Source organism: Polyodon spathula, chromosome 5, assembly GCF_017654505.1.
Source record: "Polyodon spathula isolate WHYD16114869_AA chromosome 5, ASM1765450v1, whole genome shotgun sequence".
In the NCBI taxonomy this organism is placed as follows: domain Eukaryota; kingdom Metazoa; phylum Chordata; class Actinopteri; order Acipenseriformes; family Polyodontidae; genus Polyodon; species Polyodon spathula.
Genome location: NC_054538.1, coordinates 6861191 through 6884645, shown reverse-complemented (window position 1 = coordinate 6884645; position 23455 = coordinate 6861191). Strand labels below are relative to the sequence as shown.

General features: G+C 38.8%; 1 protein-coding gene and 1 pseudogene across 2 annotated transcripts in view; one reads left to right on the top strand and one right to left on the bottom strand.

Moving 5' to 3' along the window:
- LOC121315360 overlaps nt 1-23455 on the bottom strand; it is a 50175-nt pseudogene that overhangs the window by 12727 nt on the left and 13993 nt on the right.
- The window catches only part of LOC121315493 (synaptosomal-associated protein 25), a 50816-nt gene continuing 47987 nt past the window's right edge, over nt 20627-23455 (top strand). The window contains exon 1 of one of the 2 annotated variants that reach the window (XM_041249621.1): nt 20627-20781. The gene's annotated coding sequence lies outside the window, so the exon portion shown is untranslated. The remainder of the gene's footprint in view (nt 20782-23455) is intronic. The other variant, XM_041249620.1, reaches the window with a different exon arrangement.

Here is a 23455-nt window from a genome sequence, read left to right as displayed (position 1 = left end):
TGATGAGGTTTGTGAAATTAGTCTTAAAGAACATTGCCTTAATTTGTTGGGTCTCTTGAAGAATTTTCTCAAAAATCACTTGATGCAGCCAAATAGCAATGTAGTTCCCCAGATAACTGATGAGTAGTGGAGAACACTGGAACTGTATTTACCACATTCTGTCAGGCCTCATCAATTCATTTAGTTTGCATTCAGTATTCCCACTGTCCATTCTCTCCTGGGCATTTCCCTTTACTGAAGAGTCCTTATATACTAAAGTAAGGTATAATTTACAATCCATATGACCCAACCATGAACTAACCAAATATGTGAATCATTATCAAACAGAAACAAGTGCCCAGTGTATCGTGTGGTGTGGCCAGGGGCGGGCTTGTCGCTGTTGAAAGGACAGAGGTGTTGTCTGGAATAGGGTTTTACTGCAGTACTGTCAGTAATGCTTGCTGACCTTGAAACGCAATACAATATGTTTTTTTTTGTTAAAGAAAGAACAGTATACCTTTAAAAATTCAGGTTAATGACATTTATTTTTGACAAGCATTAAGTAGTTATATATAGTCCTGTATATATAGTTGCAAACAGTAACAATTGCCTCTATTTGTGAATTCTGCACACATCTATTGAACACTTGCAACTTTTATTTTTGTGAATGACTGAAAAAGCATGAAAGGAGTGTGGCTGAATCCCTCCTCCGTCTCCATGGCAACTTGCAAGTAAGGGGCTGAATAGGAATATTAGTTTTCAACAGTATCAGTAAAATAGCATCAGCCTATTGTACTGCAGAACCAGATCTACAGCACCAGGACACAGGTAATGCATTCTTGTTGCAGTCCTCCTAATGCTGTGTCATATCAAATTTGCATTATCGTTAAGCATACTTTAAGCATTTAGCAGAAATGCTGTTTAATGCAAACAATGGAGTCTGCTAATTTGTATATTTGGTATTTTGCTATTTTGTATTTTTGAAAGTAGGCAGATTTGTCGCAGCAAACCGTTGATTTGTTTAACATCAGTGGTGGCAATAGAGAGGAGTTAAAAGAAAGAACCTTTCACTTTTAAACTACAGTTGTATTTTAATAAAGAAACAGCACAGATGTATAATGGTATTATCAACACAAATGATTTTGAAGGTCTGTCTGCTACACAAACCTGTCTCAAGGTAAACAATGAGTGATTACCTTGAAATTCACCGTAATGCGCAATTAAAAAAAAAACCAAAACATTCTGCCTGTGGACTCCCTAACTGATTTACGTTCCAGCATCCAGTCTCTCTCTCTCTCTCTCTCTCAATGCTAATTACTTTGGAAGCTCTCTAATTCGGACTGCAGCATGTTCCTTTTTTGCTGTTACAGTGCAGGAGTTATAGGTACAAGGCTGTTCCATATTAGAACGAGTATGAAAGTGCTACTGGAATGGCATTATGGGGCAAATGGGAGCCACGACTATACTGATTTTAGATTGGTCTGTGAATTATGTGCTAAGGCAATAGAATTCAGTCAGGATCTTTTTGAACATGTTTGTCGTGTAATAAACCTAATATTTTTCCCAGTTCTTGGAAGGTTTTGGAAGGTAATATTTGTAAGTTATACCCTTATTATTTTTTATATTTAGCACAGTGATAGAGTGTCGAAGAAATTGTATTCAATTCTGATTATGGCTATATAAGCAGCTCTCCCAGAAGTGTGTGACTACTGTATATAGAGAGAAGCAGTCGAGTTGAGGTTGTTTGTGTAATTTAGAGCAACAGTGCAAGTCAGTTTAGGGCAGCCTCTTTGCTAACAATCACAATTGTCAATAGTAATATTCAAAGCCTGTAGTTTGGTTTTAGAGTTTCAATAATTTAATTATAACTTTTTTTTTTATTTCGAAGTCTGAATAAAAATCCACTTGTGAATCTACATCAGTATAATAAAGTATTTTGTTAAAATATATTTTACATGTTATTAAATGTGTATCAGCTATGTGGCCACTCACAAGGGTGCTTTGGCCCACATTTGATCCGAAGGCTGCTTATACTGTGTCAGGGACGTATGAGAACAAAACTCTCTCTAGGTTTACTTGAACTTTATCAGTACAATACATGACCCAGTCTAGAGTAGTTTAATGAATATTCAAAGCTTTTCAATAGGGCCAGGCTCTTACCCACCTATGAATTGTAGTTTTGATGGGAATTGTGCCTAATGGTTGTTGCGTAGCACAATGTTACTCCACATAAATAATACTAAAGAACTGTTAACTGCTAATGCGCATGTATTTGTCTTTGATAAAGAAGGGATGCATAACTTATGCATAACTTATGTGCTCCATTCTGGGGGTAGCAGGGTTTCTCATTTCTGCTGTGTAAGGAACCTCTTATAGCAGCCTTCATTAACATAACAGAATGTACTGCAGTAATTTGGGATTGAACCCTTGTCCTCAGGTTCAGAGATAAGCTTGCTTTGCAAAAAGAGAGGATTGCTGTCCACAGAAAGAGAAGTAGTGATAGTACTGTCTAATTGTATATCTGGCCGCTCTAGCCTTTAGAGGTTTACTGACATAGAGAGAGGCAGTCTGAGGACAGAATTACAGTATATATTCACAGCTTGATTGCAGTTGGGTTCTGTAAGGCTGTCAGGTCTGAGATGTGGGTTTTTTCCTGTGAGCTACCATGTGAAAAAGCTAACATGATTATTTAGCTATCAGGTTCAAGAAGAGGCACCAGAATCTGCTGGTGTGTTTTGTATTTGTGTACTGTGCCTATGGTGCCAGTGCAAAAATTAATCCCTGAAAATGCTGCTTATTAGTGAAGGCATTCTGCCAACGTATCAATAACAGTTCAATGATCTCATTGGCTACTAATGTCTAACAAGGTCTTGGAGTCGAAACTATTTAACATGTATCCACTGCAACCCATATACTGAGGCTTGAAGATCAACAGACAAGCTTGGCAGAGGATTGTTTTTAGCCACAGAAACCTGTAGGTCTCCCCTTGGCCTCATCTTGTGCCAGACAAGTATGGGTCTCTGTAGCAGAAAAACCCAGCAGGAATGCAAATGGCCAATAGGCCGCTCCCTATTGGGTCCTTAGTCAAGATCAGCAAGCACAGTATCTCCTAGTTTTAGTCCTGTAAACAGCTTAAAGCAGGTTTGCAGACTGAATGCACAATGGATAAAAAAAACCTACTTAGTTCACACATACTGGCTTCCTGACACAGCTATCTTTATTAAATGGTATTTACATTACAGTGCAAAGACTCACACAGCTGTACCTACCGATCGATCTATCTATCTATCTATCTATCTATCTATCTATCTATCTATCTATCTATCTATCAGCTACGTTCCTCCTTCTCACAGATAATACACAGCAAGGAGAAATGAGCCAGCACATCCATTGGGGAATGGATAAGCAAAGCAATGCTGACATAAGCATATTTTTATTTTTTTTAAGTATCGCAGAGGTTCATGTACATCAACAATCACGTTTAGATACAGGAGGAATTGAATAATATTTATTATAGCATTTTTAAGCTTCATCTTTAATTTCTAATGCACTTACAACTTCAGAATATTATCAGAGACACTAGAATGGGAATAATCTACTAAAATGGACCATTTTTTCTATAAAACAGACAGTGATTTATAAAAACAGTCTGATAAAGTCAGCATTTTGTTTGCCGTATTAAGTGTTCTTATTAACAGAAATCTCATATATGAATCAAACTGTGATGTTTACAGTAAGCAAAGCCAAAAAATATCAATGGAATATTATCTTAAAATGATATTTTATATAAACTACATATTTATAATATTGAATTTCTTATCTGGGTAATATTATCTGTGTTCAGTATAATTCTCAATGGCTATGATTGTGTAGATGATAACACTATGTAACACAATTTTTGTTCCTGGGTAGTAAGTGTTATTTCCTAATTGCTTATGCCTCAAAAGTATAGAGAATGGCTATTATTCCCCACAGACTTTGCTTTTGTGACCAGGACAATGATATTTTGAAATTTACCTATTTCCAATGAGAAAACGGTCTTTTCGTTCACATAAAGTCAGAAAAAAACAACATATGAATCCAAATTAACATGTATTTATACTAAAGTAATACAAAAATGACTACAAAAGATTTAGAAGTGAGTAGTTTTTCGGGATTTACGATTATATTGCAAATCACTTTCACGAATCAGCCCCCAAATGTAGTCTCCCATCATATTCTCATTATACTGTCCTTGGTAGCGGCGTTCAAAGATCCAGTATGTCCTGGTGGAAGCGCTCGCCTTGCTCCTCCAAGTACGTTCCCATGTTCTCCTTGAATTTATCAAGATGAGCATCAAGGATATGGACTTTGAGGGACATCCTACAGCCCATTGTGCCGTAGTTCTTCACCAGAGTCTCAACCAGCTCCACATAGTTTTCAGCCTTGTGATTACCCAGGAAGTCCCGAACCACTGCGACAAAGCTGTTCCAAGCCGCTTTCTCCTTACTAGTGAGCTTCTTGGGGAATTCATTGCACTCCAGGATCTTCTTTATCTGTGGTCCAACGAAGACACCAGCTTTGACCTTTGCCTCAGACAGCTTAGGGAAGAAGTCTTGAAGGTACTTGAAGGCTGCCGACTCCTTATCTAGAGCTCTGACAAATTGTTTCATAAGGCCCAATTTGATGTGCAGTGGTGGCATCAGCACCTTCCGGGGGTCCACCAGTGGCTCCCACTTGACGTTGTTCCTCCCCACAGAGAACTCGATCCGCTGCGGCCAGTCCCTCCTGTGGTAGTGCGCCTTGGTGTCCCTGCTGTCCCAAAGGCAAAGATAGCAGGGAAACTTGGTAAAACCGCCTTGGAGACCTATCAGGAATGCCACCATTCCAGCCTCTTGATGCCATCTTAGAAAAATGCAGATATGTGTCCATTTAGGCAGCTGGATCTAAACTGAACAGGTGGGCTTAAGGCCCCTGTATTTATACTACTATTTATATTACTGGAAAGTTCTAGAAAGTTCTAGAAGTTACTCCAAGTTTACTGAATCTATCTGGAATGTTCTGGAAAATAGGTAAATTTCAAAATATCACTGTCCTGGTCACAAAAGCAAAGTTTGTGGGGAATAATAGCCATTTTCTATACTTTTGAGGCATAAGCAATTAGGAAATAACACTTACTACCCAGGAACCAAAAAAATAATAGAATAATTGTTACACGGTGTTAGGTATCTTGCTTACTAAATATTCCATCAAAAATCTTTTATCAACCTCCTGCTTTAGAAACGATTTTAAAAGTTAAACTGGTAAAGTGAGGTGTTTATAAAAAATAACCACTAAGGCTGTGCAGCAGTAAATTAAAGAACATACAGGAGATGATATGAATTATAACATTTAAATAAATACATTAATAAATACATCATTTGAAAGAATGTATCGATGACAGGGTGATTTCATGTTGTGGTATGTCAGGTACATTTTTTAGTAAATTTAATTTAGTAGATTTAATGATTAGAAACACCAAATAAAACCTCCCCAAAAAGAAAATAGCAATACCTCATTATCAATACCTTGTGTGGATATGTTGTTAATTCAAACCATATCAAACCATATTGTTAATTCAAACCATATGTCAAACCACATTAAACAACTTAAACATCTTAATTGTAGTGAAAACATATTTTTTTTCTCATCTACTGCAAAGCTTAATCCATTTCAGGTCAATCTAGTCATTTTGAGGCTGCAAACAGTTTTCAGGACCCTGGACAGATCCCTTGGTTTGCAGGAATTAATTAAAATGAATCACAGAAATAGTGTACATCATAAACAAAAACAGTTTTCAGTGAGGCAAACTCATGCTCTTAATTAGTGGCTGTGTGTTCCACACATAGAAAGTGGCCCATACATGGATATAGGAACCCCCAGGAGCAGTGCCTCTGGACAGTTGTGATTCTTGTCCAGTCCTTTGTGACTCTCCTTTGACACTGCAGTGCCAGTGGTCTCACGTGTGTAAAATCAATTGCACTGAGGATATTAGGAAAGCAAGACAGCTCATCAAATGTCATTCTGACCAGATAGATCCTGCTGCAGGAAGAAAGACAGATTTATCATGCTGTCCTCCCCTGCCTATAGAGGACTGGAGGCCTCCATCTCTGGCCTTGTGGAAATTAAAGGTTATGCGAGGTGAAGATAAAATCCCTGCTCAACAAGAGCACAATGGAGTCTATTTTAACCCTTTGTTGCCTAAACAGATTGACCTTATATGGGCATGAATATGACCACTTTATGTTTTAGTGCTTGTATTTTGGCAGCCATATGCATTAAATAGCTGTTTCCAATATAATTAGGCTAATCGGTAAAGCTCGTCAAACATCGAATTCCCAAAAATCTAAGTTTGACTGAAATACATTTATATAGGACAAACATTGGTAAAACTACTCTGTTTTTTATTTTCTTACCAAAAATAATCATTTAGAAATTATCTCTGGTTTGTGTAGTTTTTATACTTGCTGTCTGTCCCGTCTCCGTTCCACTCTGAATGGCTAAGGGTTGCTGTCAGTCATCTCAGTGGACCCTTAGTAGGCTACTGTAGTTTCAATGTCAGTCATTGATTGAAGCAGTGGTAGAATGCTCTCATTCGTTTATATGACTGTCAGTCATGAAGACATGCACTGACTACTTTGAAATTAGTGGGTTAAGATGTAGGTAAGCTTTTGCTGTAGGTGTATGGCACAATAACCTGGCTGATAGCACGGTAAGACAAAGCAGGCCTGTCTGCCTTGCCTTCCAGTGACTGAGTCCAACTGTGCAACTTAGTTGTTTACTATCTAATGTTTTGTTCTGTGCATGTTATTTTTACTTGGAAATTTATGCTATAAAAGTCTGTGCAATACACTTTTATATGCTGCATTTTCTATGGTTTATTTGAGATAATTTTTAAATGTGTGAAGGCTCTTTCTAAGGAGGCACTGTGGTCCAGTGGCTAAAGTCCCGGGCTTGTAACCAGAAGGTCATCGGTTCAAATTCCATCTGTGCCACTGACTGACTCACTGTGTGACCCTAAGCAAGTCACTTAACCTCCTTGTGCTCCATCCTGCGGATGAGATGTTAAATCAATGTCCTATTGTAAGTGACTATGCATATAATGCACAGTTCACAGCCTTCCTCTGTTAAGCGTGTTGTGATGATAGTCAACTGTGAAATGCACTATATAAAAATAAAGATATTATTGTTATTATATTATCTTTACAAGGTATAGCTCCACTGTGACCAAACGTTATTTAAATCAGAATGTTGGTAACCATGGTTCTGTTGCATGCTTCATAAGATAAATGAGTTTCACTAAATGAGACATTTCTCAAAGGCATAAAAAGTCTGTTTTTCTTTAAACATAAAGAAAATTGATTTCACCTATTCTCTCCTTGAATTGAAAAATAAAATACACTTTGACATTAATCGATAATTTGGCAAAGATCTAAACACCATCCAATAATGTATAAACCTTATATTTTGCAGACCTTTCAGTTTATTTTCATTGTGTTTGGTAATGTTAAAAAGCTGGTCAATCAATCACCCCCTGGGGGCGGGGGGTCAGCAGAACATGAATATTTCATAAAGGCGGCTGCTGTTTAGATAATTAAACAAAGACTTCATTATCTCCTATGTTACATTTAAATTATTGGTGGTGATGTATTTTCATTTCACTGGACATGAGCGAGGGCTGTGAAGAGGAAGAACCTCAGGGATTAATAATAGGAGAGAACTGCTTTGTACCCTAGAGATAAGTGAGGAGATTCTCCTTGGTTGGCAGAGAGCTGCCCTCTGGACCGAACGGCTTCTGAGGTTGGGAAGCAACCGGTACCACTAGCTATACTTTGCTATACCCATACTGGCTATACTTTGTTGGGCATGAGATATATCTTGGAATGAAGAGCAGATGTAGACTCTACTGGTTCCTTTTGTGCGGATTGTAGATTTTTACAATAAAAGGAATGTGTGTGTGTGTGTGTGTGTGTGTGTGTGTGTAATTATGTATTAAGTTATAAGTTACTTAATAAGTAATAAAATTAATTTATTTTAGATGAGACGAGAAAATATTTTTTCTTTACTTTATTGCTTTACAATTAAAGTGGCAAAGTGGGTAGCTCACTGCACTATGAAATCCCACGCTCATTTTTTAATGATTCCATCCACCAACACAAATGTTCCTTTCTTTTTTGTGCTCAGTCATGATTTCTACTGAGCCATTGTTTTCAATTCTCTCCCCCGCTTTCTGCAATTATCTGTCTCACTTCTGCACCCTAAAGCTACACTGTTGATTTCTCTTTCTTTCCACACACTGGAGTCCTTCCACACAATAGGGTATATTTAAAACCACCCTCATTAAAATTCTCTTAATAAATGCATTTCCATTTGGCAGTGTTAATGATGGGCAACTGGTTTTAATCAAAATGGCATGCCATGAACATTGTGTACTGTTGTTTTATTTTGTTTTAATGCCAGCTCCAGTGCACACTGAATGTAGCTGTCAGCAGAGGGGAATTCATTCCTTACAACCCCCTTTATCAAAATAGAAATAACGCTGCCTTGTAATATCATTTTCAAAAACATTCTCTTCTCTTTTTGTGTGCTTTCTCATGTGCTCTCCAGTAGTGTTTCACTAACAGACAATAAATACATTGGTAAATCTCTTATTTAGAACATCTATTTGTTGTTATTTTTTAAATACACTCTATGTTAACTTAATGTAGATGCCATGCATTATTTCATTCTTAAAGTGGTTAGGTGTTGCTGTGGATTGTCAATGTGGTTAGAAGTTTTTCAATGGCTCAGTGCCTTCATGTGAGTGTTAACTTATTGCGGTCATAGGTCACAGATATGTGCTGTAAGTCTAACAGCAAAAGCTGATTGAGTGCTGGAGAGATTCTATTTCTTTTCCAGAGAATGGTAAAAAGGGGCCAGGAGAATCTATGGACCAGTAATTAGATTTGGAGATTAGATAGTTAATAGGGCACTTCACCTTTTTTTGTTTTTGTTGAAAAGCTTGTTTTCTTAACTTTTCAATGTTCTTGAGCATGCTTTGTTGTGGTATTCATAGCTGAAGCTACAATTTTGTCACAGAGGTCACGGAAATTGTGATAATAGTGAATTTGATTAAAGTCTGTGGAATCTTGGAAATGGATGTAAAAACGCATTTGGTTAGATGCTTTCTTTATTTCTATAAAATATGCAATATGGCATGCCCTGAAAATACAAATCTACGAGTGTATGTAAATTGTTTGGTTGTGTAGCACACAGCATTTACGTGTAGCTATGTAGGTCAGTGAATCAGATTTGTAGCTGAGCAAGCATGTAATAGGTGACAGGTAAAATACCAAAAACAATTGTGAGTGAGCTGTTTTCTGTAAAGAAAGAAGTGGCTTTTTTACAACATCCTGTTTCAGAAGGCCTGATTTATTTTTCTGTCACAGATTAATGCGATATGTAAGGCGCAGACAGCTATAAAAGCTGTGCAGCTTCATTATCTGCACGAAGGACGCGTCATGTTGCAGCCCTTTTGACTGTGTAAAGTGGTCGCAGCTGTTCATTTTTTAAATACAGACTGCATTTGCAAAATTGGATACATTGGCATTTGAGTAGATGTGTTGAGTTTGTACCTCATACAAGAGGTTTTTAAAAACTCAAAAGCATGTTGTTGGTACATCCGTCCTCTCAACCAACAGAGAACTGGAAAGGGAGAATTGCATACATTAATTAGAGGGATGTGAGTATGTGACAGCGAGAAATCATATTTTAGAATGACAGGTGAAAAAGGTTTGATGATCTGTTAAGGCTGTACGCCTTTCCAAAAAAGATTGTAGAAGACATAATTCTGACTTGTCACGTTGAGTCGGAGGCCCTCGACTCCTACCAGAAATTATATCAGAGTCTGAAGTATGTACGTAATTTTTGTACTTTCAATAACATTTAAACTAGTCAATATCAATCATCAAAATTTATTTTTATAAATCTTTATTTTATATAGCGCTTTTCATAGTGGACCACCATCACAAAGCACAATATGGTGGAGAGTGCATAATACTTGATAGTAGTATAATACATGAAATAGTACATTTAAATACAGTGGAAAGTGCATAATACATGATAGTAGCATAATACATGAAATAGTAGCAGCAATACATCAGCAAATAGCAGATATCAGGCTTAAAGAGCATGGAAGCAAGAGAGAACAGGTGGGCCTTGAGAGTTGATTTAAAGTGAGCGATGGTGGGAGCATCACGCACCAAAGCTGGGAGAGAGTTCCAAAGAGTCGGAGCCATGAACCTAAACGAGCGTTCTCCAAGTGTGGTGCACTTTTTCTTGGGGACAACAAGCAGGCCAGAGTCAGAGGACCTCAGCTTGCGGGTAGGGACATAGCGGGTCAGCAAGTTGAGGAGGTACTCAAGGGACTGGTGCAATAAAGGGCATTGTAGGTGAGCAGGAGAGTTTTGTAAATAGTCCTGAACTTTACAGGTAGCCTGTGCAGCTGGGCAAGATGGGGGGGTGATGTGATCACAATTTTTATATCTGATAAGGATTCTGGCAGCGGCATTCTAGACTAGCTGCAGTCGGTTTATGGTGCGTGCCGGAAGACCACCATATAGAGAGTTGCAGTAGTCGAGTTGAGAGGAGACAAATGCACGACAAAATATCTCCACATCTGGGAGGGAAAAGGTAGGGATGGACTTTGGAGATGTTTCGAAGATGGTAGAAGGAGATGTGGGCATCAAAGGAGAGGTTGCTATCAAGAAGTACACCAAGGCTTCGTACTATGGGTGAAGGCAGCAGAAGAGGTTCCAAGGTTCAGGGCAGCTGTATTGAGATTCTTAAGTTGAGTTTTAGATCCTATTAGAAAGAGTTAAAATATGCTATTGTTCAGCTGAAGAAAACTGGCATACATCCAGGCCTCGATGTCTTGAATGCAAGCCAAGAGCCAGACCATGGCAGAGGGGCTACCAGGGTTGAGTTTTAAGTAGAACTGGGTGTCGTCAGCTTAGGAGGATGGTGGATGAGGTGACCTAAGGGAAGCATGAAGATATTGAAGGAGCCCAAGAACAGATCCTTGGGGGACACCACAAGTGACTGGGTTTGCAACATCACTGCGACGAGCATAGAAAACAGACTGCTTGCGTCCGGATAGGCAAGAGGACATTCAGGAGAGGCAGGTTCCAGGGATCCGACCATACAGCAGTCAGAAGTAATAGTCTTTATTATTGGTTTTGGTGTACTATTTAAAAGGTCTTGTGTATGTTGATGCAGCTAAAGCTACATTCTGTGAATTCTAAGTTTTCTGCCGCACCTCGCCCGTGAAATGTACTAAAAATTACTGGGCCAAAATCTTAGCACTTTCATAAAGTCTTCGTAACATTCCATTACTACATGCATTATACATTATAATCACTATGAAAAACTAGCTATAAGTACCCATCCAGCAATACAAAGTGCATTATAAGATAGGGGGTAAAAAAAAAACAGCCACTGCAGTCACTGTACTGGAACTTTTAAATGTTTAATGAGAAAATGTGTCCATTTGTTGCCCCTTAAAACAAATGGACACATCTGGGAGAGGAGGTGCCAGAGTGTGTTGTGGTCTGCTAATGGAACCAAACAGGAGGATGCACTGGTATAATAACAGTATTTCAGTTGTATTTTATAAAAGGATGAAGCAAACTTGGTGAAACCCCATAAAGCACCCCCAAATGTGACCTATAAAGAACCACCTGTTTTTCTGTCTTAGGGTTCTCAGTGCTCGCGAGTGTTCCGAATTGCATGGGAGTCAGTCTGACCTCTATGGTCTTTATGATCTCCAGTCCTCCAAAGATGAAAGGATAATGCATTATCTCACCACAGTGTAGGGCATGTCTGATTTCTTACATTAGGTTAGTGCTGAGTCAACATGGGTCAAAGCCACAACTTCCAATTTGCCAGGCATTTAAACTAATAATCCTTTTGGCTGTTGCTTGATCATTACTGAGTACAATACTTCTGTGGGAAGCCCTTTGTCTCTTCAATCCACCTTTTTCATAAATTATTTCATCTTGTATACTTTGACTCATATTATTTATTTATTTATTTATTTATATATTTTGGTCAAAAATGTGTTTGGGGCAAAACAAATTCACAGCTACTGAAACATGTGAACAACTTTTATGGTAATCGCTACATTTTGTCTTTTTCCAGTTTGTACCCCCTGCCACCAAGTACTGTATTGATTGGTCAGCAGTGACAGGCCTACTGGCATTAATTCCAACATAAGTCTCACTGTGAGGTAGCTGCATATAAACTGCTGTATTTCAAAATGATTTTACCACTTTGGGAGTTAAACTAGCGAGGGGTCCGGCTTGAGAACTTACAAAATACTTAATAAATGAAGCGCTGATAAAAACCACGCTTACAACGCGTCTCTATGGTTACACAAACTGTTTCACTGCCATTGGAAAAGTGATGCAGACCTAACCTAATACTGCTTGTGGTTGAGCCCATTGTGTTAGGGAGAGTGGGGGACAAGTTCTTTATAGAAAGAAACATTTAGTGATGGTTTTGTGTGTTGTTTTTACTTAATTAAGATTTACGTGGATGTAAAAATTGTACACGTTAACTATTCCCTCCCTGTTCAGAGAGGCCCATCATGGGACCTTTTTCAACCCCTCCCTATGCTTTGCCTGTCAGTACATGTATGTGTTGCATTTGTCTTGATTTATTTATTATTTATTTCATAGCAGACACCCTTATCCAGGGCGACTTTTTACAAAATATCACAGTACAAAGTAGCATATTACAAAGTATCACTTTACAAAATATCACATTACAGAATAGCATATTACAGGTAACAGCAGTCATAAAGTACAATAAAATCAGCAGCAATACGATTAAATTCAAATAAGAGCAAAATAGAGAAAACGGTAAATAATTAGATTTGAGAGCGAGTTTGACTCAGAGCAGTTAACTTACAGTAAAAATATTTGCTTATATGAGTAAAGTCCATTAAGAGCAGGTAGTAAGTATGACAAATTGATGAGAATGATTTCAAATAAGAGCAATTACAAAAAAAAACAAACATGAATACAGATACCTATAAGAATAAAATCAAATACAAGCTACAGGAAGTAGTTATAATTAAGAGCAGAGTAGAATGCGGCAAGGTGTAGAGCAGCTCAGTGCAAGTACAAGCTGATGCAAGTACTGGTACAACTAGGTGTTATTTAGTCCAGTATAGCCGAGAGTTGTGAGGTTTACAGATGCTGTGTGAACAGGTGTGTCTTGAGGAGGCACCGCAAGGTGGTCAAGGACTGAGCAGTCCTGATATCCATAGGTAGGTCGTTCCACCTCTGAGGCACAAGGGTGACCAAGGAACAGGCTCTGGAAGCAGAGGAGCGGGGAGGGGGGGCACAACTAATCTGCTGGCACTGGGGGAGTGGAGGGGGTGAGCAGGGGTTTAGGGAAAAATGATAGTCTGGAAATAGGAGGGAGGAGAAAAGTCAAGATATCTATAGGCGAGTACAAGAGTTTTCAATAATACGCGAACCATGATAGAGAGCCAGTGCAGAGAGCAGAGTAGCGGTGTAGAGTGGGAGAAACAAGGACGGGAAAAGACAAGGCAGGCAGCAAGGTTTTCGATGAGCTGGAGGGGATGGATAGCAGAGGCAGGGAGGCCAGCCAGGAGTGAGTTGCAGTAGTTAAGACGGGACAGTACCAGGTCCAGAACTAGGAGCTGAGTGGAGTAGATGGTGAGGAAAAGGTGAATTCTGCATATCTTGCTGAGGACGACGTGACAGGAGCGTGCCAGAGTAGAGATGTGCTGAGAGTAGTAGAGGGAGGGGTCAAGGGTGGGTGATGCAGAGGTTCTTGGTGGATGAGGAGAGAGAGAGGGTGGTGGATTCAACAGGAATAGAGAGATCAGCGGTGGGGGAGGAAGAGAGGGGAAGAAAAGGAGGTCTGATTTGGAAATGATGAGTTTGACATGCATCCAGGAAGAGCTGGCCACGAGACAGTTAGAGCATGTCAAAGAGCAGGTGTAGAGAGAAAACAGGAGTGGTCCCAGGACTGAGCCTTAGGGGGACAGCTGTCAAAAGAGAACAATAGGCAGAGGGTGAGCCATGACAGGACACCCAGTACATATGATCAGTGAGGTAGGTGGAGAACCAGGCAAGAGCAGTGCTGGAGAGTCCCAGGTCAGTGAGGGAGGACAGGTGAATAGAGTGGTTGACTGTGTCAAAGGCAGCAGAGAGGTCAGGGGTGGGGAGGAGGCAAGGTATTGAAGAGTTTGTGGATGTCTGTTATTTTGGAGGAGAAGAAGAAGGCAAAGTCATCAGCCGAGACAGAGGAAGGTAGAAGAGGGGGAGGGCTAAGGGAGGAGGAGAAGGTAGAGAAATGTTTACAAGGATTGTCAGTGGAAGACTGAATGATAATGGAAGTAGGAACATGAGGTGAGTATAGAAGAGAAGGAAGAGAGGGGCAAGTGATAGAGATCCAAGACAGCGGGGAGATTGGTTGTCTTCCATTTCTTTTCAGCACAGTGCAGTTCAGTACAGAGCCAAGTAGATCACAGAGGAGAGCCAGGGCTGGGGCAGGGAGGAGTGGGCAGTTTCGAGGGGTAAGGGGGCAAAGGGAGTTGAGGAAGGAAAGAGTGGAGGTAGCTGAGTCTACAGGGAGTTGGGAGAGGGAGTTGATAGAGGGGAGGTGCAAGAGGGGGTTGGCAGACTAGAAAGGGAAGGAAGTGACAGAGAGAAGGAGATAAAGTAGTGATCAGAGAAATCAAGAGGAGTGACTGAGAAGGTGGGGGGGAAAGCAATCCCTGGTGAAGACGAGGACCGGTTGATGGCCCACTGTGTGAGTGGGGACAGACGGACGAGGAGAGACAGAAAGTGAAGGGCTGAAGAAGGGGAAGAAATCCAGCAGAGTGGTTAGGGTTGGAGAGGTGGATGTTGAAGTCACCTAATAGAACAACAGGAGTTGAAGGAGAGGGGAGGTAGGAGAGGAGGAGCCAATGAAGAAAATGAGTAAGTAACAGTGAGGAGGAGGCGACAAGGCAAAGAGATTCAGTTGATCTGGAATTCCTAGGTACATAACACACAATGCACAGTATGTTATACATTCTTGGAGCTCTCTAAAACACCACGTATTGGTTTAATCAGCAAAGGCATAAGTGAATGTTGGTTTGTGTAAGTCTGATAATTACATTTGCTTTTTTCTTTCTTAATACTATTTAATGTCGAGTGTACCTACATTAAAGATATTAAAATGTGAAATTGTGGCAAAAGAACAAAAGTCAGTCAAGTGGCTTGGAGCAGAACCTGGCAGTAAATCTCTTCTTCACTGGTGTGGGTGAATTCCATTCTATTGCGGCAGTGAATCATCTGATTCATTGCCATGCAGAACGATGTGACTGGCTGCCAAACAGGAGCAAAATAAAGAAGTGCTGCAGCCCGTGGCTAGACTCTGGTTACTGCTGCTGTCAGCACAGTCATTGAGATCCTGTGCAATGCTAGACTCTGGTTACTGCTGCTGCCAGCACAGTCATTGAGATCCTGTGCAATGCTAGACTCTGGTTACTGCTGCTGCCAGCACAGTCATTGAGATCCTGTGCAATGCTAGACTCTGGTTACTGCTGCTGCCAGCACAGTCATTGAGATCCTGTGCAATGCTAGACTCTGGTTACTGCTGCTGCCAGCACAGTCATTGAGATCCTGTGCAATGCTAGACTCTGGTTACTGCTGCTGCCAGCACAGTCATTGAGATCCTGTGCAATGCTAGACTCTGGTTACTGCTGCTGCCAGCACAGTCATTGAGATCCTGTGCAATGCTAGACTCTGGTTACTGCTACTGCCAGCACAGTCATTGAGATCCTGTGCAATGCTAGACTCTGGTTACTGCTACTGCCAGCACAGTCATTGAGATCCTGTGCAATGCTAGACTCTGGTTACTGCTGCTGCCAGCACAGTCATTGAGATCCTGTGCAATGCTAGACTCTGGTTACTGCTGCTGCCAGCACAGTCATTGAGATCCTGTGCAATGCTAGACTCTGGTTACTGCTGCTGCCAGCACAGTCATTGAGATCCTGTGCAATGCTAGACTCTGGTTACTGCTACTGCCAGCACAGTCATTGAGATCCTGTGCAATGCTAGACTCTGGTTACTGCTACTGCCAGCACAGTCATTGAGATCCTGTGCAATGCTAGACTCTGGTTACTGCTACTGCCAGCACAGTCATTGAGATCCTGTGCAATGCTAGACTCTGATTACTATTAGTGCCAGCACAGTCATTATAGAATTCTGTGAAACTAGAGCAGCAGACATTAATGAATATCAATCACTGGAATATGAAATAAAATGAAGCCTAACATACATTTGCTACAGACATTTGCATATTTATCTCTCAGTTACGTTATTTACATTTCATTGCTCTCACTGTCTCTTTACTACATAATAAATCTTTTTTTTTTCAACATAGAAACAAAAGGTAAACATTATATATTATAAAAAAGCAAATTGGAAAACGTGGTTGATATTTGGGTATCAGTGGAGGCGGTACATAAAAAAAAAAACTTCAGCTTTTTGCTTTATGCTTTTTGCATAGATCGCCTTGATATAATTCTTCTTATTGTTTATTAATTTAGCAAACACTTTTATCCAAGGTGACTTATAGGTGTTACAGGACAATACAAGGTTACAATGCAAATTTAATATATAATACAGTATAGTTTACAGTAAGTGCAAATAATACCACTAAAATACAATATGAACAAGGATGCAGCAAGTTAGGGTTACAGCAAGTTATATCTACAATGACACAGTAGTTAAAGAATAGTGCATCAGCTGAGGATCCAGTAACGTGGTGCATAGATCAGGGAAGTCCAGTGCAGAGCACAAGGGGCAGATGAAGAGATCTAGAAGTGCAGTCAAAGCAGGTGGGTCTTGAGGAGGCGGCAGAAGACTGTTTCCTCAGGTTCTCCGGTAGCTGGTTCCATTAATTATACAGTAATACACTGCCTGCAATCCATTGTTTCTCTATGTAATGCTAAAAAATATACTGTGGATGAAAACATTCTTATTGGCATTGTTTTAGGATATTAATTCAAACTCCTGTACTTTGTACTTGTGCTAAGTGTAAAATACAAATATTGCCAATTATTTAGTATTGACAGATTTCCTAAATGATAGGATCTTCAATACAAAAACAACTAACAACAAAAACCCTTTTTTCCTACTAAACTACAAAACAAATACAGCTCTGTGTGAACTGTGTCATTTTCTCTTTCTATGGCAGTATACATGGCAGTCTACATGCACATGGGCTGCCATTAGGACACTGATTTGACTTGAAGTGTTTAAATTGTCCTCAGTTCTTACTATTGTACCTCTGCTTCTTTCTTTGAAGCTGAGAATAGAAATCTGCTGCAAGATAATTCATGAGTAAAAAACCATCATTTAAATAATAATTTAAAGAAAGCAAACAAAATTGACAAGATACAGTTTTTATCTCTAAATACAGCAGTCATTTTTATAAGAAACATGGTATTATTGTAATAAATGTATAAGAACCCAATGTTTACATAGATCTACTCATCTGTGACACATGCATGCCTGCAGACACAGATGCATGTGCTCAAAATAACACACCAGACCCAGGCTGTAATGTTGTGGGACATTGCTGAATTTTTAACAAGCTGCCTTAAACTTTGTCTCATTTAATGCAGGGATTAATTAGAGACTAATACATTGAAGTGAATATAAAAGTGCAAAGCTGAACTCAATGAGATAGCTCCTATAATTGTTATTTCATTTACCTTTGCTTTGCTGCTGTTCAAGCAAAGCAATATTATTAAGAGTGATATCGAAGAGAAATAAGAATTTAACATCAAAAGCTTTTCCCAGTAATAAATCCCCAGTTTATTCTTCTCTTAACAATAAAAATAATGTAAGTCAGGGGCTGAGGAATTGTTTGAACCACTTCGACATTTAAAACATAGAAAACGATTTATAAATTAAGTGTTTTTAATACATCGCTGTCCCTTTTGTTTAGACAGGCTATATGCTGTATTTTTAGCCTCTTGCGAAGAGAAGTTTAATGAAATTAAAAATAAAAATAATAAGACAGATGTTCAAAATTGACCACATTGCTAAACATGCGCTGCATTCATCTCACAATGTACTGCATTTGGTGGCTGTACAGTGACTTATTTTTGTTGTTAAAATTGTCCTAGCCAATAGAAAGTGCTGTGGAAATCATTTGCACGATGAGGGCTTCATTGAAATAATATACAGGATGGATATAAAGTTACTAGAATTTTAGAGAATATGCCAGTGGTTTGGTTTTAACAAGTAACTTAATATTGGCTATAAAAAACTCTTATAAACAATGTGTATTTCCAGCAATTCATCTAGAGTGCATGTCCATAACCATACTGCAAAACAAATTAAAATAAGAGAACATGTTGAAATAAAAAGCCCGGACCATTGAGGTTACTTGAGTACCAAGGTTAAAAAGCAGGGGTCTACACACATACGTCTTAATGTCAATATCAATACTCTATTTAATTTAGATTGGAACCATTCTCATTGCCCCGCAGCAACACAGCACCTGATACAATCTATTCATCATTCTCTTATGCAGAGCGGTTCAGTGTAATGTGCATTTTATGTATATAAAGCAAAGTATTAGAATGGTATTCCATTTGCATAAAGCAAACAATCACCCAAAAATGAAAGCAACTTTGCATGTTAGAGTTGTTGCATTTTAACAGCTTGGTTATTTTTTAACACTTCTATTTTGAATGCTCTCTCTCTCTCTCTCTCTCTTTCTCTCTCTCTCTCTCTCTCTCTATTACTACTACAGTGGTCCCTCATTATAAAGCAGCTATTTACAATGATTGCTTGTCTGTGGCTCCCGACTACAGCATTATAAACTGTGAGCACTGTATTACCTCAATTACCAATCCCATATTACTGCTTTGTTGGACATATTTCAGTTAGCAAAATATCATTATACAGTATTCTATTATGTTAGTAATAGAAGGATTCTACTATGTTAAAAAATCACTGTTGCTTGTGTTTACCATTATAAATGTTTACTGTGATATACTTCAGCTTTCTTTCTACACAGTACACAAAGTAGCCAAAGGCATTGGAGCTCTTTTGGTCATTACTTAAGATGGCAGATGGGATTGGGGCAAGTTTTAAGAAAGAATCTGTGATGTATTGTATAGGGTTAAAACCTAATATGTACCATTATTCAAGCACCACAAGACCCTTTCAGCCCTCTCTGTCAATCTCAACTTACTTTGAACTAAAAATTAAATGTCATTCTGTAGAAATGTGTTATTTCCTTTTCAGGATTGCACATTATGTGATTTCTACCTGGAAATTGTTGCACGTCATCCAATTAAGAAAGCATGGGATACTTGAGTAATAATAATGATTATGAATGCAGGTGTACTGAAATAGCCCAGTGATTGGCTTAGGAAAAAGGGGAGGGGAGGCATGCCACCCTTGGCTGTTTTATAGATGGCTTTATTCAGCGTTCCCTGCAAACCATCTGAAGAAATAGAAGAATATGATTGGCTAATGGACATGTTAATCATAACTACAGAGGATACAAGAGTGCACCTGCCTCCTCAGAAACGTACAGCAGTAACCTCTGCATCGGACGTCTGCCTCTGCATTAAAGCTCTGTATTTATTGTTATATTACATAAAAATAAATAAATACATACACAAATAAGCGTTTTTATTTCAGGATTTTGAGCGGACAGTGCCTCCTCTGCTTCCTTTCACGAGCACATTATTATAAAATAATGGGTTGCTTTATTAATTACTGATATGAAGCCTCGTTTTAAAGTATGATCTGGGGAGTTGTTGTTTGAACAGTTTCTAAATAATGTTTATTGCAGTGTCTTGCTTTGTAATTTCTTAAAAAATAATACATTTAAAATACTGCTTATTTTCTTCTGACAAACGCTTTAGGGGAAAAACCTATAAGCCAGCCAATTTACAAATAGTGATATAAATCATGTTATTTTTGCATTGAACACATGCAAGTCCACGTTAAAGCTTTAGTGAATCTGAAAGTACCGGGATAAGTAATAGATCCGGTTGTAGTATGTTATTCACTGTGCAATTTAGCTGCAAACTACGAATGTACTAGATGATGTATCGATGAACCCAACCACGTGCACGCAAAAAAAAAGGAATAAAAGCCACTGCTGTGCAGTGACTTGCATGTCGCACTGTGCGCTGTGCATGTTACGGGTAGTCTTATCTGATTTCAAATGACTGGAAAGCAACCTATGTTTCCCATATATGGATCAGCTTGCGTGTAGGGATAACCCTATAGACCACTCCTTTTGTCGAAAACAAATCACGGCTGCATTATCTCTAAATTAGCAAGCCCAGCCATTGACATGTCTCACTTAATTGAATGGTAGCCTACCAGTCTTAAAACATATTTGGCAAGCTGAATAAAAACGACATTAACTGATTAACTGGACCATGTTGTGGTTAATATTGAAAGTACAGGACACAAAGATGCAGAGGATTGCAGTCCACAGCAGCTGATGATGACTCAAACCCCCTTTGCCACACCCCCGTGATTGATTTCTATTAAAAGGCGCTGACGTCAAAAAGGGCGGCCATCTTTGAGGAGGGCAGAGCGCCATTCTATTGAAGAAGAATCGAGGAGTTGAGAACCAGCTGAGCGCACCTCCTTTGCAGCAAGGAGAATCAGTTTGCTATTTAAACACGCAGATATTTCCTGTACAGAACTGACTGCACTGGAACACACAGAAATAAAGGTAAGCAAGTGAACGATTTAAATAACTTAATTGTGTTTTTCAAAAAAGGAAAAATGATGAGATTTTTCTATCGGTAAGGGGATGCTGTTCAGAAAATAGTTAATAACAGCAGAGCGGACGACTGCTAAGCTTATTGTTTTAGTTACAACATTGCAGTTCACTTTTATTTAAAAAATATTTACATTTGAAACTGTTTAACAGACAAAAAACACTTTTGCAAAATATGACATTTATTAGAATAGCTGTTATTTGGTGGTAGGCTTTTACATGTTGTTTGGATATGTCTGAAATGCTGACGGTGGGCGGATTCATTTCAGCACCATGGATAACGCTCAACTGCAGCGAGAGCGTGGCTCTGAAAAAACACTTTTCATCTTAGGATGTGTTAACCCTAAACGCTTCTGGGTTTTGCGCAGGATTCCTAGCTTGATGCAATTGCTGACAGAAGGCTATTCATTATCTTCCGCCACCCCCACACTGAGTGCACGCCGACATGCCTGCAATCCAGCCCAGATCGTTTCCACATCTCAGCAGTTGATCAATAAATATGTCCTTGCTGTTAATTATCCTATGGGACTTTATATAACAAACGAAGATGCTGACTCTGTTAATAATAAAAAAAAATCAATCTAGTCGCGGGCGAGGGTTCAGGACTGCGACAAAGTGTATGTTGTTTTAACAGGATGAAGAAAAAATGTCATTCATCTCCAAGTCCAGACAGCTTTTACGTACTTGCGGCAAAAGAATCGCATAGCCTGGGCATGTTTACGTGCCTGGGCATTAGTCATTATCGTTGTTTTGTTTCTGCCGGGTGGGGGAGTGAGGGGGAGTGAGGGGGGTGGTATCTGCAGTATAACTAAAAGAAAATGTCCACCATTTACTGTCTCGCTGAAGCGGGATCATGTGGTCTTTTCTTCCAAGGAGCATTTATAGCGCATTTACTTTTTTGTCAACCCGTGCACCTTTTAATACTCGTTCGCTCGCGTTCTCTCTCTCTCTCTCTCTCTCTCTCTCTCTCTCTCTCTCTCTCTCTCTCTCTCTCTCTCTCTCTCATACTAGCACTCTCTCTCTCTCATACAACGCTCTGTATTGATCGTGTATGTTTTAAAATTTTGTACATGGTTTTTTAGATAAAGTCTAACAATAAAATGTTTACTCGTTTAAAATAAATAGATAGCTCAATTGCCGCTGCTCACTCCACTAAGACGTCGTTTTAACTTTGCATTTGTATTTCCATTTTATAAACTGAGCAGACATAATAGACAAAAACAAAACATTTTCGTAATAATCTTTCCATTTTAAATGGTAAAGGGGTCCAATTAAATCAGATCACACTGATACAGTTGTATTGCAAACACTCCGGCTTATTCATATCCCTTATTACTTAATCAAACCCTTAATTGAACTAATAATGTGCTTTATTAGACATGTTTAATTGTTCTCAGCACCTAAAAAGTTACTGATTTCAAGTTACTTATAACACTGTAGAGTTAACTTGAAATCTCCAACTGTCTAAAAGCTGAAAACAATTTTAAAAAGTCTAATTAAGCTAATGAATAGTTCAATTAAGGGTTCAATTAAGTAATCGAGAACTCAGTTGGGATGAAAACCAGCAGACACAGGGGTCCCCCAGGACCAGATTGTGGAACCCTGAATTATACTATCAAAATGAGCACATACAATCAGGACAAAAGCGAAATGCTGTTCAAGCCAGTCAAGACATCTTTAATAATGAAATGTGCCTAAATATTTTAAGCTCCATCCATTGTGCTGGTCTGTGTTTTAAGTGTCTAAAGCAATAAGATTCTGTTTGAGCTCAGCCGCTAAATGTACTTGGAAAGGCAATGTTTATGAATGGCTTACAGTACAGATATTTTCACACTACTCTGCACATGTAGAATAATGGTATATGCTTTAAAATGTGCAAAGCATCATACTGGAAGAAAATAACCAGTTTATTATTATTATTATTATTATTATTATTATTATTATTATTATTATTATTATTATTATTAAATGACCACATATTTGGACTGGCTCCAGGTACTTGCTGGTCTGCACAGAGAGACAAAATCTGTTTCTGTCTTGGTTTTCAGACAGTCATTAAAGCAGATTAACCATATAGAAAAGATGTGTCGTTACATTTTTTAGTATAAGATGCATAAATAGGCAAATACTTGTATTTATTTTGATAACTGAGTGGCTGACAGACTGGTTAAAAGCAACAGAGGTCACAAAGTACAATCATTGTTTTTGTGTTACTGTTACCTGGTTTATATACAAAGCTTCCTTTTAATTTCCTTTTTGTGTATATTATGAACAGATTATAATTAGTTCAGAGAATTGTGGGTATAATTACGAGACTTTTTTTTTTTTACAATAACAGTAAATAAACTTCATTTTTAACAATGAAAATGCTCCATAGCTATTAACACCGCACCGACTGTTCACCACTTGTGTAAATACAAAGGTGAATTGCTGACAGAGAGTACAATGTCTGCCTTGATAGAAGCAGATCTTTCATCTAGACATGCATTATATAAAGAAAAGTGGGTTTCCAATAAAACATAAGAGAGCCTTTGCAATTTAGTGGATGGTCATGGGATCATGCAGGATGGCAAGCGGTTTGAATTACAGATTGTTCTAATGATATGGAAGGGATTTGTCTGGCTCT